Source organism: Rhipicephalus sanguineus, chromosome 5, assembly GCF_013339695.2.
Source record: "Rhipicephalus sanguineus isolate Rsan-2018 chromosome 5, BIME_Rsan_1.4, whole genome shotgun sequence".
Taxonomy (NCBI): Eukaryota; Metazoa; Arthropoda; class Arachnida; order Ixodida; family Ixodidae; genus Rhipicephalus; species Rhipicephalus sanguineus.
Genome location: NC_051180.1, coordinates 76,795,127 through 76,810,867, shown reverse-complemented (window position 1 = coordinate 76,810,867; position 15,741 = coordinate 76,795,127). Strand labels below are relative to the sequence as shown.

Here is a 15,741-nt window from a genome sequence, read left to right as displayed (position 1 = left end):
AATATGTTGTGTAAAAGAAGAAAGGAAGGGATAATGAAATATACAGGAACAAAACTTGCTAGCCTGCCTGCCCGATCGATCAATCAATCAATCAATCAATCAATCAATCAATCAATCAATCAATCAATCAATCAATCAATCAATCAATCAATCAATCAATCAATCAAGCTCGCTAGCTAGTAGTAAACAAAACGAAGGAATTTCAAGGATCACAGAAAAATAGTCTCAAGAAATGCTTCCTGCTTATCTCCGAAATGCATTTTCTGCTCTTGTTATATTGCGCTATCGCTCATGTTAGCTTGTCGTTCTCCACTGGAACATTGAGTCATAGAGATAACTCGACGCTAAAAAACTCGACATCACCTGTAATTCGACTCACAGGTGATGAGTCTATCGGGGCCCTTACTTCGGTTCACGATGTTACATCGTTTGACTGAGCGTTCTGCAGAGGCACTGTGTGTTGTTGTTCCTTATATATCCGTTGCTTTTGCATCAGTTATAGGCGTAACTTTTAACTCCTAGTATACGTCCTTCGAATGCTTTAACCTAACCATAGCAAATTGTTATAGTTGCCATTTTTGTCGCACACAAAATACGCCTTCGTACTGAAAGGCTAAGCCCGCTTAGAGTTGTTCGCTCCGAGTTCACCGCCATATAACCTTCTACTGTTCTTCAGCAAGCATCGTGTATGTGAATTAATGGGAATCCACTGTACCTAGCTGTGCACGAGACAGCATTTAGTGCATGCTTTCATTCGGGCCTAGGCATCGTGACTATCAATGCGCCGGCGAATGCGATCCTTTGCGTAAACGGTCTCATTGAACCGGCAACTTTTCCTGTATGTGTTTTCGATCAGTTTGCCAGAACTAGTGCATGATAATAACCATATGGGTATCATCTTGGCGGATAACATGTTTTTTTCCTCTCGTCTCATTGAAACTCGAAATTGCAACAGCGTGAACGTACTCTAAATAATATCGCAGCGGTGTCGCCATAGTTCTAAACGTCGCATATTTCACGAAGCGAAATTTATGAGAATATTGCGGCCGTTTGCTTGCGGTCAGCCGTCGCGAAAGGTCGCCTGGAGATTAAAAGAACGGCTGGAAAAAGCGATCACTGAACTATTGAGGCCCTAGCCAATAGCCATAATAATAACAAATGAGCATAGTTCCCGGCGTTTCGATTCAGCTCGGTGCATATAGCATGGAAGGCAAAAAAAAAAAGGCAAATGCAGGAGTGCAGGAGGTACTTGCTCACAAGTCAAGTCATCCGTTTTGTTCACTGCTCATTTTCGAAGCTTCTTCGTATATTACACGTTGCAACCGGTTTTCTTTGCCGGATTTTTCTCCATTGGCGGGCAATGGAGTTGCCGCCGGTAGTTACGGAGTTCCGTTTGCGGCTAGTTTTATTGTTCCTATCGATCCATACTTCGCTTCAAGATCGATGTAGAAGAACGTCAGTGCGCGCTACTCGTTTTGGTATGCGTTATTGGGAAATCAGCAGTGGGGCGGGAAAGAGTTGCACTTCCTTCCGCTACTGTTTCGATCCATACGAATGCACGCAGGCTTGTGAACTTATTCAATCGTGGCAGAGTTTCGCTTTTGAAGCTAGAGTCACTGGAAAATTTCAGAGTACCGCAAAGGTAGGCTGCACGCGGGCAACATTGGACGGCGGCGGCCATTTCCCTTCCAGACCGTCCGGCGCGTTGGTAGCGTGTGTTGAGAAGTGACCAATCTTTTCGCCTCGATGCCGTGTTACGCTCGGCGTAACTGCATTATGTGTGTGTGTGTGTTTCTTCAAAAGGATATCAGAAGTTATTTCGAGTCATCGACAGTTATGGATCGAATGCGCGGTTAGCGGTGTAACTAATGAAACGTGCGGCGAATGTTGCCATGTGCTCGCGAACTCTCTTCGTGGCTTCATCGGCCTCTTTTCGGGTCACGGCCGGGTGTGTTCGCAAGGTCTGGAGCTGTAGACATAGTTGCATTAGCGTAGTGACCGTGCGAGATGCCATTTACTTCGACACTCGGTGAATATTAACTGTTTGCGCTAGCTTTGCAGTCGGTGTTCAGGTTCACTTCATAGCGCATTCGAGAACATTATCGAACATCGAGAACATTCAACATTGCGTCCTTCGACTGATCGCTGACGCATACCTTGCTTGCGCACCATGCTTGCTGTTCAGCTGGGTGTTATGCGTAATAGAAGTGGTGTGTATACGGTAAGTTGTGCGTGCAGTATTTATGTCTCGGTTCGGAACGCCAGCAGCCAAACGCACGGGCGAATCGGCGTGCGGTAGGTAAGGTGCATCTTATTTTGCGAATTTGTTGTCATTTCCTAAAAGATACGTAGAAAATAGGCCATCAAAAATTACTGACATCACTACTTAATTGTTTCATTTCCTATTTTTTGTCTCCGTAATATTCTCAACGTTACAGTGCACTTGCAAATATTTTGCTGTGTTCCGACAAACAGTTTTTTTTTTTTGTTGGCGTTGCCAGCGCGTAAACAGCTGGGGTTCGGTTTCTGCACTGCCTTTAATTTCAACTTTTTTTCTTAATGCACTCTTGTTAAAACTTCCTCCGCACAGTGCTTTATGTTATTTTGATCAGAAATAGCGCATCCCGAAAATTTTTAACGTGCATTCTACTGCAACACAGCATGTATATAGACCTAGGGCTCGCATGAAATCGATTCCCTCAATGCGTGGGAAAATAAGCCGTTTTCGTTTTTTTTTTTTTTTGGTGTGACCATTTCTAACCCGCTAAACCGAATTGTAAGGGTACGCTGGGCGCAATGCAGCATTGGCAACATTTTTTTCCTGAAAAAAAATCAAAAATACCCTTAATGACATTGTCTTATACCAAGTTTATGAAAAGAGTAACACGCTTCACTTTTGCGCAGTGGCAAATGATCATGCCACGATTGCCTTCAAGGTATACAGTAAACAGCTATTAATAAATCTTCGATTTCGCTCTCGTGCATGACGCGCTTATAACTCGAAATGCATGCACAATCTGTTCAAGAGATCGATATATAAACAGCCGAGCAAATAGAAAGGTATGTAGTATGTGGTTTTCAATATCACTCAACATAGCGAACCGAAAAGGTGAAGTATCCTGTTGCGTGAGAGCTTTTCCAGCAAAGTTTGTGTAGTTCACTGCGGAAAGGAGTGTTCTTCAAGGCGGGCGAATTCATTCCGCCGTCAACTATGCAGCCACGTAGAACGACGCTCTTTGATCTTAATGTTTCCCACACGGAATGCAAAAATATACGAAATACCCGGAGTAGCTCACCAGCAACGTTCGGTTGCTGGTCAGCTACTCCAGGAATCTCGTATGTTTTTGCATTTCGTGTTGGAAACATTAACAGCTCACCAGCAACGTTCGGTTGCTGGTGAGCTACTCTGGCATCTGCATGGCGCCTTCAAAAAGAAGGCACAGGACAGGCGCTGCCTGTCCTGTGCCTTCTTTTACTTTGTCGTCGTCTAGTGAGCGCTGTTTCAACAAAGATGAACGCATACCAACTCGCTCAAGCTTCCATTCTTATGCATTTTCAGCGCAGCTTAAGAAACTAGGGTCCTTAAAATTACGTATGTATGCATTTTCTATTAAAGGAACACGCCACCTAATACTTACCTAGTGATGTTGCACCTCAGATATGCATGATATTTACTTTTTGATCGACAGCGTTCACAAGTATGAACAGCCGTACCAGTTCAAGACGGCTGGCCCTTGGGCAAGTGGTTCAACTTTGGCCGAGTGGCTGAATCGAGGGACGTGCCGACAAACAGAAAGACAGACAGACAGAAAGACAGACCAAAATTTCTGCGTTTAAGTTCCCCAAGAAAGACTATCGTCTTTAAAGGGCCCCTCACCAGGTTTGACAATTTTGAGCTAACGAGCGCAATGCATACACTGGGTGTTCACGATCACGTCAGCCAAAATTTGCAACGCTACGCGCCACGGAAATGGGTCAAATTTCAAGGTGAACGCTGCTTGCCCTTCCTCTCGCGGGCGCGCGCTTTAGAGAATGAGGGGATGACGTACATGAGAAAATGGCCCTACGTAGATGGTAGTGCTGTGACGTCGCTCCTCTACGTAGACGACTGTGCTCTGACGTCGCCAACAGTAGCACGTGACACTGCGACAATTATTTGACACGACATGTGTAGTTTTGTAATTTGTTGCTTGACTAGATTAATATAACTTGAGAGAAATAATGAGACACACAAAGGGAATGTGTGCGTCTCTTTCATTTTTTTTTTTCGTGAATTGCAGCGAGATGCGGGGCTAATGTGTCTCCCTTTCCTATGCGTTCGTGTCCCCGCGGTTAGCGCATCGAGCAGACGCCAGCCCTGGAAACGAAAGTAATGTTCCGGCGCGTTCGAGCACTCATTATGCTCATTTATTCTACGGCGTCCAAGTAAACGTTAATGCGGCACTGGCTCATGATACCGCCACTCGTGCCCGTACAAATGTCTCAACTTTCATGCCCCGTTCCGCAGAAATAGGCAGTACACCACAGAGAACGCCGACAAAACGCCCACGGCCGCTGCATAAAAAAAAAGGTAGCGGCCGTGCAACGCCGCTCGCGTGCTGGGGCTGTCTCGGGCACGTCATGCGCACGTGACCATGCATGCGCATGACGTGTTCATGCGTATGTGTCAAGTGAAGAGGGCAGGGAAGGGATTTGGCTTGCTAAGGCTACACGGGGCGAGTGGCAAGGGTTTGAAACTCGCCTCCTCGCATCATGGTTTCGCGCCGCTACAAATTATTGTTTTTCTCAGCTCCTAATGGAGCGATTTGAAAAATTCTTGCGGCATGCTGCTCTTCCTTCGGCACACAACAACTTCCAGCGTCTAACTAAAATTTGCTATGTGGCCTGGTGAGGGGCCCTTTAAAAAGCGACGAAGTACTTGTAGGGACCGTGGTACTGCTAAAGGTCCGGCCACGTTCTGCATTCAACGCGCCTGCACCCAAAGCGCTTGGAAGGGATATGGCGGCGAGAGGTCATGTGATGCCAGTAAGCCAGTCGCGTCCGCGGCGGCGCGCGGGAAACAGATGCGATACACTGAAATTTTTCTAGTGACTCTATTTGAAGCCGTTTCTGAGCGTTCGAAGAGTGATGTGGCCTTACCGTAAACTTGTGGACGCGTTTGTCGTTAGAGTATATGCCCAAACGTTTTCGACGCACGCAACTATAGGTAGTCTTCACGGCCATTCCCGTTCGGGAACGTGTCGACTAAGCTTCGTTAAAATGTCCTACCATCCGGCATTTCCGTCAGAAGTGAACGCGGGCGCAGTTGTTTTCGATTTTGTTGGTTCGTGTTGTGTGGGTTCGCGATCGCGTGGCTTTGATAGTGTCATGTTTTTTTTTTTTAACGCGATAGCATTAACGAGCTCTTTTCGCAGAAATTCCGGCGACGGCGTCGGCGTCGGCGCCGTTGTCGGCGTAGTTTTGTGAGCGAAAAATGAGAAAGATACAAATAAAAGAAATAATAAAAAATTACAGCATATCCACAGATGAATGATGAAGAGCTTGGGCGAAGCTCCTGAAGCAATCATGTGTACACCGTGAAATGTTCAGTGGTTTCGCCCAGCAGTAATCAAAGCGATACGCCGCTTTGATTATTTTTCCTTTTTCCTTCTTTTTTTGTATTTTTTGTTATTTTTTATTTATTTTATTATTTATTTTTATTTATATCTCTATGGGACAGCACCATCTAGTATATCGTCACCCAACTGCAGTTTGCATGCATCTCTATGGGACAGCGCCATCTATTATACTGTTCGGGAGATACTGCCGCGGTTACGCCTGACATGGGACAAGGTTAGACTAAGAGCAGCTACGCCCCTAAAATCTTCGGTTTCGAGTGAGAATCGAACCGCGGCCGTCTGCGTGGCAAGCAGGTGTACTACCACCGAGTCACGCTATTGCTTGAAACTGCTTCGGAAAAAAACACTGTATGAATGTCACGTAGTGGAAGGAGTCTCCTTAACGCAATGTAATATTGCGCGGCAGAAGCGTAGAATGGCGCCAGTCGTCAAAACATGTGAATTGCGCAACGAAAGGGTGTTTCAAAGGTCCACCCATTACAAAGCACTCAGGAATATTTAATCATCATCAGCTGCAAAGGCATCAACAATGTAGGCAGCTGCGTAGGTTCGCGTATGGCCTTACGGACGTGTAGTGGGCCCTTCGCTGATTCGCAAAAGAACGAATTATGGCATAGTGCACACTTCGCAACTGTACTTGCAGTAGGCATTCTAGGAGAGTTGGAAGCGGTCATTGTTACACGCACAGATGTTCGTTTCCTTGCGGCAAGGTTGAGGCATCCACCGACAACGGAAGCTAGGCTAGCAATTGAGAAGGCGATGCGCGCGGGGCCCAAGTACGCTATCGCGTTCTACTCTTGAAGGCGAAGCTCTAACGTCATCCAAGTTTCATGTTATCATAAAACTGTGCGAAAATAAATTTATTTCTCTGTACTTTTGTTCAACGTGACTAAATGTGATGAGACTACGAAGTGTGTGTGAACATCAGAGCGTAGTTTTCTTTAGGCGCCCGCGTCACATCAAAAGAAATTGAGACAGACACGTTGCGCACGTGGAGCACTGTGTGCTACCACTGCTAACAAGGTTTATCGCTGTGCCTAAACTCACCGGAAGGTGTTATAACTAACCGTGGCCGCTACGTGTTGGCAGAACGCAACCTCCAAGACAACTCGTACTGGGAAGGATTAAAAGCACCCTGGCAGCTACCACGTGTCATATTCTGCCTCAACACTATTTCTCGTGAGTTCAAGTAAATGCCGCGAATGACGGAATGAATTAGGATTGACAAATTAAATCTGCGTAATGCGTTTACTTAAGGGTCTTGACCCTCCTCCCCCCTCCCAAACGACTATGAAATGGTAGACCGGGTCTGTAAGTTTCCTTCAAGGCATTTATGATCTCAGGCACGCGCAAATGTCTGTCTATATTTCAAAAATAAATAAATAAATAAATAAATAAATAAATAAATAAATAAATAAATAAATAAATAAAATATGCCACTTTCAGTTTACGGCTCAACATGTATATAGAGAAATAAGTTAATTGATTTTTGAAAAATATGCCGAAGCAACGCGAGCGTGCTTGAACAGATTAAATATAAATAAATAAATAAATAAATAAATAAATAAATAAATAAATAAATAAATAAATAAATAAAATATGCCACTTTCAGTTTACGGCTCAACAAGTATATAGAGAAATAAGTTAATTGATTTTTGAAAAATATGCCTAAGCAACGCGAGCGTGCTTGAACAGAGAGAGAGAGAGAAGGAATGTAGGAAAGGCAGGGAGGTTAACTTGAACAGATTTCATTAATGGACAAGGGGCTTAAACAACTCTTTTTGTTATTTCGCCTAGATGCTAACGCCCTAGTTCTGAAGCATGATATCGTGGCGGGCGGGTATTTTAAGTATACCTTTTTAAGCGCGCACGTGGAGCACAAAGCCGATGCATGAATTATCTGTTTCCTTCGAGTTGAGCGCAAGTGCCTTGGTAATTTGCTCTTGATCCGAGACGCTCTCAAACTGCGCTGTAGGAACCGTAATCATGGCGTTATACCAAAAAAATATGCGTAAATCGACCCTCCCGCCTATGATCGTTTATTTAAAAGCTGTACGACGCAACCCACCGTAAATTTAGAGAGGATAACCCTCAAAGGAAATGGTCACCTTAAAAAAATTAAGTAGGGCTATCCATCTACTGGCGGATTCGTTTCATATGCAAGCGTTACTCGCGCTAACGATGCCGGTATGAAAGTAATGAAGATAAATCACCATGTCGTTGCGCCAGCGCCATAATGGCGGAACAGTATGAGGCGTTCTCAATTTAAACTCGATGCAGCCTTTGGTTTTGCTACGGAGAGAGGCCGTGTCTGAGCTCTCTCTCGTTTCGTTGCTAGAATGCTTTCCCTAATGCATTCGAGGCGTAAAGGCTGTAGATCGGTTTCACCTTCTGCACATGCTGCGGTGTATATTTAAGATATTGCGGCTGCGGTGATTCAAAACTGTTAAAAAACAAAAACAAAAAACTTAAACACCACTAAGCTCATGTGACCGTGTATATAAATGCAATGTGTACACTGCTTCCTAAAAGTAAGAAACGAAAAAGATTTTTACGCGAATTCTAGAATTTCTACCCGTTGGCATAAAAAGAAGAAAAATCAGAGAACGAAGTCTCACTAAATGGCGCGGCGACATTTCTGTTGCAAGGAAAACGACCGAGGGCACCCGCAACATTGATAATGTTAACAGAGGGTCTTATAAACTAGTGTCTTCATGCTTTTTTGAGCCGACGTGTTGTGTAGTGATGCAAGCGTGAACGTAAAGATCATCAGCAAGAGGAAATAAGATAGTATGACTGCGATGAAACGATCACTGGTTTATTGTACTTCGGCGTTTTGTTACTAACTAGGTGGATCTTTAAGGCGGTATACAAAACTGGTATGTGTTAGAATCATGCGCATATCTTGCCCCAGTGCAGAGTACTGGGGCAACCTACGTGCCTGTCCTTGCTTCTTTCTCTCTCTCTCTCTTTTTCCCGTGTGTTCTCACTTTTGCGCGAAACTCGTTGCTACGCGACGTAGTGCATGCATAGGACAATGGTGCGGTTTACTATTATGCGTTCGTTCTATTTTGACGCGCAAATACGTGCTCCAGCTGTTTTTTTAAAGAGAAATTCATGAAGTGCCGCGCTACGAACGTCTCAGTGGTCAGAAAGCACGCTATTAGACTTTACTATGTGACGCCTATGCCTGCATTCGTCTGTGCCCTAATGGGTGAAACATGGGTTTTCTTTGCAGAAAAGACCAATATTGGTTGGACACGGCATCTTCTTCTATTGAAGGGGTCCGCAGTGATGACAGACTGGAAACGTTGTAACCATCGCTAAATGCATGGTATAAGGCAAGGAAGGCTTCGAATTAAAACACAGGTGCGATACAGTAAACGCTGCATGCGGTAACCCGTGCTTGATCGACGGCCGCCTCTCAGCTTTCAAAAACGATGCCCCTCAATCCACGTCTCACAACTGCTATTGACGGCTGCCAAACACTGCAGATGTTTGAAAATTTTAGGGGCGAAGCTCCTTAAGGCGGCACCCGTTCGTCCCTCGTAGTTGTCGTAGTCGTAGTGCGTAACCAGTCGTAACGCTAGTACCAGATCTTGACCTCCAAGGTGGTGCCGGTGGGAGATTTTTTCTGTGCGTTGTTGAACAATAAAAAATTCGCAGAGTGCGCGTTAACTAAAAGCCGAATTCTTCTGTCTCTCATTCCCCATTAGCAGCCATTGGCATGTTCCAGTAGGAAACGTTAGTAGAAGTAGAAGTGTAAGTGTTAGCTAAAAGACGACTTCTTCTGTCTCTCATTCCCATTAGCAGCCATTGTTTACCTCCAAGGTAGTGCCTGGTGAGATTTCTCCTGTGCGTGATTAAACAATAAAAATTTTGTTCAAAACGCCGTTGATTGATGAAATAAACCAACGAAAGACGCCAGATGTTTTGTAAAAGCAAAACGAAAGAACGCCAGATGTTTCTAAAGCAAAACGAAAAGACGCCAGCTGCTTAACGAAAGACGCCAGATGTTTTCTAAAGCAATGGTTTTCTAAACAATGAAAATTCACAGCGTACATGTAAAATTAAAGTGAGCTGCAGGTCGTCATAACTCATCAAACCTTTAGTATAAACGCGCCCGATCTCACATCGGTGATGATGTACTGGGCAGAATTCACGGAAGATTCACGGTTTACCGATGAACCTCCGCAGCTTCGCCCACTCATCATCATTCACTCCGTGGATATGCTGTGATTTTTTTACAGTTATCGATGACTGAAGGAAAGGGTCCGTTTGAAGCTTACCTCCGAATAGCTTGTGCGATATACCGGATCGCCAGTCGGTGCCGAGGACGATGATGTGGCAGCGGAAGGTCACCCAGTCTCGCACCTGGAAGGCTTGGTGCAGCCGCCGGCTCGACGCGGTCGAACGGCACCGTGTTCAGGTACACACGCCCGTCTGGGAACATGGTTTGGGGAACATGCCGCCGCAGTCCAGCTCCACCGTCTCCATGCACGACACACGGTCCGAGGACGTATAGTCCAGCTCCCTTCCTTTCACGAACCTGAGGTGCAAACAGGACGATGATTAACACACCCGCTGTGGTCCTTTATCGGCTATGACGTTGTGCTGTCCAACACGAGACCGTGGATTCCATTGCGGGCCACGGCGGCTGCATTTTGACGGGGGCGAAGTGCAAACACACCCGTGAACTTAGATTTAGGTGTACATTAAAGGACACTAAGAGGTCTCCCACTAAGAGGTATACACATGTGCCTTGCATGTAGCAACTAATTTATGCTTATTTCCTTATGACTCAATTTTACACTGAGCATTGCGTCATTTTGTTGGGACTTTGGGTTTACAGGGGTCAGGTGCCTTGTCAGGCTTTTATGCCTTTTCGCCGGCGACCTAGGCAAACTGTACCTTTCTTCTTTCTTTTTTTTTCTGCTTTTTGCCTGAAATAACCTTTAACTTCCTTACGGCCTGACTCATAATGACATCATCACTTTGGCTCGCAAAATTCCCTAATTTATCTTAACTAACATCGCTGCGGGTATAATTCAACAGCTGTTTTGGTGTCATATTGGAAACAGTCTGCTCATCGTGCTATGTCTGTTTTTGAACACTGCCGGTTTTTCAACACTGATTACGCTTGCTAGTGCGTAGTCTTCGTAGGTGTGAACGTTTATTTAATTCCGCGCCATCCCAAGATGAAGAATATCTTGTTTAAAATTAAAAATGTAGCAATGAACTAATCGACCACCCACCGCAGTGGATCCATGTCAATGGCATTCTTAGTGTATGCTTTGGTGCATTAAGCTTAATGAAATAAGGGTAGCAGACTGAACGCTCACCTTATTAACCTCCCGGCCTTTCCTCCTCTCTCTCTATCTCTCTGCCTCTTCTCTCCTAAATCAATCAATCAACCAATCAATGATCTATGTATTTACCTGTTCTCACTCATAGAAATTTGCTATTTTCACTGAGGAGAAAAAACAAATCTAGAAGCATTTTTAATGCTCATTATATGCCAGAGTTTCGGTATGGAGGCCTGGAATGTACACTTGCTTTCATAATTTCGGCTGAAGGGGAAAAATGAGCGTTTCTAATTCTCAAGCTAAAGCGTGAGTACAAGCTGTCGTTGGAAATTGATAATTGATTGAGTAAATTGATAAAGGGATATTCAGCAAGAAACTCAATGAATGTTAGAGTTTGCCTAATCAATGAAAACGTGCATCGTCAAGCGAAGCGCATGTAGCGTCATTTCTTGGTCTCTATATGAAGCAACTTGCGTCTTTGAAAACAAAGAAAACAAACACTGAAATACCTTGGATGACTAGGGACCTCTTGCATTTGTCGCGTCGTGTGACCAGACTACGTCGAGCAAGACGCTCTGGTGACTTAACAAAGCTCCAACAGTTTGTTAGCGCCAAAAACGAACTTTGTGCTAAAATTAAGGCAGCGAAAGAATTTTATTACAGGGTTACCTTGCCGAAGCTAATGAAAGCAAATCCCCGTAAATTCTGGAAGGCTATCCAACCATCTGGGTCTTCATCACACACGATGACAATTGACAACGTTGCAGTTTCTGATCCACAGACAATCGCTTCTGCCTTCAACGCCTACTTCCACTCAGTCTTTACAACTGACAACTCGGACATCCCTGTTTTTCATTCAGAATCTCACCCCGGAATTGACGATGTGTCAGTATCAATTGAGGGCGTACTCAATCTTATTTTAAATTTAGACACCAAGAAATCATGCGGTCCCGACGGCATCCCAACAGCTTTTCTAGTTAGATACTCTCTTTGGTGTAGCAGGTACCTCACAATTATTTTTAGAAAATCTCTCTCGTCAGCCACACTTCCTTTCTCGTGGAAATGTGCTTCAATTCTGCCCTTATTTAAATCGGGTAATGCTCAATTATTAAGCAATTATAGACCAATCTCTTTAACAGCGCATTCATGTAAAATGCTAGAGCATATTATATTTAAACATATCATGGAATTCCTTGAAACGAACAAAATCTTAAGCACTTACCAGCACGGCTTCAGACGCGGTCTTAGCACTATTACTCAACTTACAGAATTCGTTCATGACATCAGCAGCTCGATGGACATAGGTGACCAGGTTGACACCATTTTCATAGACTTCGCCAAGGCATTCGACACTGTCTCACATCCTAAATTATTGCACAAGTTGTTTGCCATATTAAAGAACGTGTCCTTGGTTGGCTGGATACCCGACTTTCTTTCGCAGCGTTCACAGTATGTGTGCTTCAGCTCTACTAACTCGCCTTCGATGCCTGTTTCATCAGGTGTTCCCCAGGGTTCTGTGCTGGGCCCCCTTTTATTCCTGCTTTATATTAATGACCTCCCCTTGTACACCCCTGTGAAAATACGCCTTTTCGCAGATGACTGCGTCCTATATCATACTGTTAAATCTCCACTGGATCATGCCACTCTCAACAATTCCTTCTCTCACTTTTGTAGCTGGTCCAAATCTTGGCAAATGAATATTAACTTCTCCAAGACCGTCGTTATGTCATTTACCCGACGTTCATGCCCCTTGACTTTTGACTATGGTTTTAACAATGTTAGTTTGTGCAGGGTGAACGAATTCAAGTACCTCGGTATCCTTATGACACACAATCTCTCATGGTCTAAACACATTGATCACACATGCAACAAGGCTTTTAAGAAATTAGGCTATTTACATCGTACGCCCCGTCATGCTCCTCAAGAAACCAAACTGCTTACCTACAAAGCTCTCATTCGTCCCATCCTTGAATATGGTTGCGTGGTGTGGAACCCACATAAGAAATGTGACATTAAAAAACTAGAACGCGTTCAAAAAAGAGCTGTGCGTTTTGTATGCAAAAGATATGACAGGGATTTTTCTCCGTCGAATTGTCTTCCTCACCTAGGTCTCACTACACTTGCGAAGCGTCGCCACGTTGAATGCCTCAAATTCCTTTACAATCTCATCAATTCTCCCCGCCTCGACACTCTAGACAGCTATCTTCAGTTCTCCAGACCTTTATCTACGCGGAGCGACCACGCCCTTAACATTACAACTTTTTTCACCCGCACTGACATGTTCAAATATAGCTTTTTTCCTGCAACTATAGAAGCCTGGAATTTGTTGCCCGGAAGTGTGCGTTGCTTACCACTGAAAGAATTTCTGGAAGCATGTTCATGAATGTTGATTTGCTGTTATTGTTTTGTTTTCTTTTCCCACTCCTGCAATAGCCTCATTGAGGCTGCAGTATGTAAAAAAAAGTATTCAACAAACGATATTTCTGAAAAAAATTAATAACACTACAAGGCTTCACAAAAAGCGTAGGATAAAGAACTACTGCGTATTCCGAATTTATCAAAGAAAGCAGCATTGAGAGCTAAATTAAAGAAGAAGAATTTAAGGGCTCGCTTTTCTTTCATAGAAACAACCTTAATGAGAACCAACAGACGAACAAGCCAAGAAAAGTATAGAGGACGTTATTTGTAGTAAAATATAATATAAATGTGAAGACATAAATGTGGACGAAAAGACAACTTGCGCCGGCAGTGACCGAGCCTGCAACCTCCGAATAACGCATTCTAATAACGAACTATTGAGAGATAGTAATTCTTCGCGTTTGTGTTGCTTGGTACTTCTTAGATCATGAACTTTCACATGTAATATATGAAAAAGTAAGGACTCATATCTGAAATTTTTGCGAAGCGCCTGTTATGTAATATAACAATCCATGATAAAAGAAGGTATAAGCGTGCAAACACGGACACAAGAGAACAGATCAACGCAACATAAACGCCGGTGTTCATGTTGTCATGATCTCACCTGTTGTGTTTTTGTTTTGCACGTCCATGCCTTCTTTTATCACGAATCTGTACCAAGTAGCTCAAATTTCTGTTTTTTAGTACAACGAGCAGCAACAAATTCTCTCGTTTGCCTGTCGTTCGTAGACCCGTCGTGAAATGTAGGTTCCAATCGGTCTCCTATTCCCATTGCGATGAATTTCGAGGATGGTCTTTCATGAAATTTATTTCTCGAAGCCCATGGTCTACGTTATACGCTGCAGCAGGGTGAAATCCTATTTCTTCTCGCAGTAAAAAAAAAATAAAAAGAGGCAAGGCCAAGATACAATATGCTTTTGCCACTGCTTTTCAAGGACGAGGAGCAAGAATCTTATTGGCTTCCGGGATTTTCCATCCACGAACGACTTTCTTCTCCTCGAGAACAGTCGAGAGCTTATAGAGAACTTTAGCCGGCTTAAGGCGACGCGACTGAAGAACGAACTTGCAAGCTGCTTGGCAATATTGCACTTCGGTGTTTTCCTCTTAGCGTAAATGCCATACTTGGAATTGCATAGTTCTGCACGCAATATTACACTGCGCCCTACAGAATTCGGTGGATTTCACAAGCCAGAGTTTTCGTTTACCTAGAACCTCGACCAAAAGTTCTTGCTTTCGAACGATTTCACGACGACGGGAGGTGACTCATTTTTCGTACGTTGCTTGTAGTAGCGTGCACTAATGCCCATACTGTTACATCACCGGAGCAGCCAGAAGTCGAGAATGTGAAGTATGTGAGTGCAAAGAGACAATATCGCACCTTCGGCGCGATTGTCGCCGTTTAAGTGAACATAGACTGGTCCTCGGCACTACCTTCGATGAAATTGACAACCGCTTCCTTACGGGAATCGGAAATTTCGGACCCTGGTTCCAGCAGTTGTCTGCCGGGACTGCTCTGAAAGCTCTGGTGTGCCTTTTTTGTCAAGCTTCAGGTCTGAGCGACAAACAATAAAGTGTGGACAAATTTTCTTTTCTCTGCTTTCCACCCGATCTCTGGATACCTTACCTCAATTTGTCTTTCCCAAAAGAAGAACTCATGCTTTTCCTCTGCAGCGACGCGCCATGTGTCGGTAGGTGCTCTCTCGCGAAAATAAACAGAGTCGAACTCTTACTGCCTTAGCAGCGAGGATCCAGAGCATACAATGTCATCGCGAAGATCGCCTACTGTGGACAGTGAAATCGCCTACGGTGTCACAGTGTGTCACAGGCACACTGTGACAGCCTGCCTGGCACGCAAAACTCCAGATCAAATTGGCAAAAGTGAATGTCGCGCTTCTTTCGCGGCATGGCGAGAGTAGACCACAGGAATAGTAGGTGGCCCAACGGTAAGCCACTGTTTTGATATGGCTGACGACTTCCTTGCGCTATATTTTTGCAGGGGCGCGATTTCGCTCCTCACTCGCTTGCTTTTGTTTGGTATATAATGAGCGTGAAACTGCGCACGAGAAGCTTTCGTGACGATGACAGCGCAACAACAAAGACGGACAGACAGTCCAGTTTAAAGGCTTATAATTACGTCGCTGTATAAGACACTGATGTTTTCAAGTGTGAGAGAGGGAGAGAAATAGAGCACGGATAAAAGAAACAGGAAGGTAGGGAAACCTACGTAGTGTATGTTTCGCTGGCCAACAAGGAGGGTACGAAAGGAAGTCAACTGAGCGAGAAAAACGCGGCTTGTTTAACAACAACAAGAGCAGCGACAACAACAAGAAAACAACCGCTCAGTGAAATGAAAAACACCACTTCCTGGCATTCTCACGAGAGAGATATAGTATATGAAT

At 44.3% G+C, this 15,741-nt stretch overlaps 1 pseudogene; it reads right to left on the bottom strand.

Annotated features, from left to right (window-relative positions):
• Positions 1–289: 289 nt before the first annotated feature.
• The window catches only part of LOC119394723 (uncharacterized), a 29,215-nt pseudogene continuing 13,763 nt past the window's right edge, over positions 290–15,741 (bottom strand).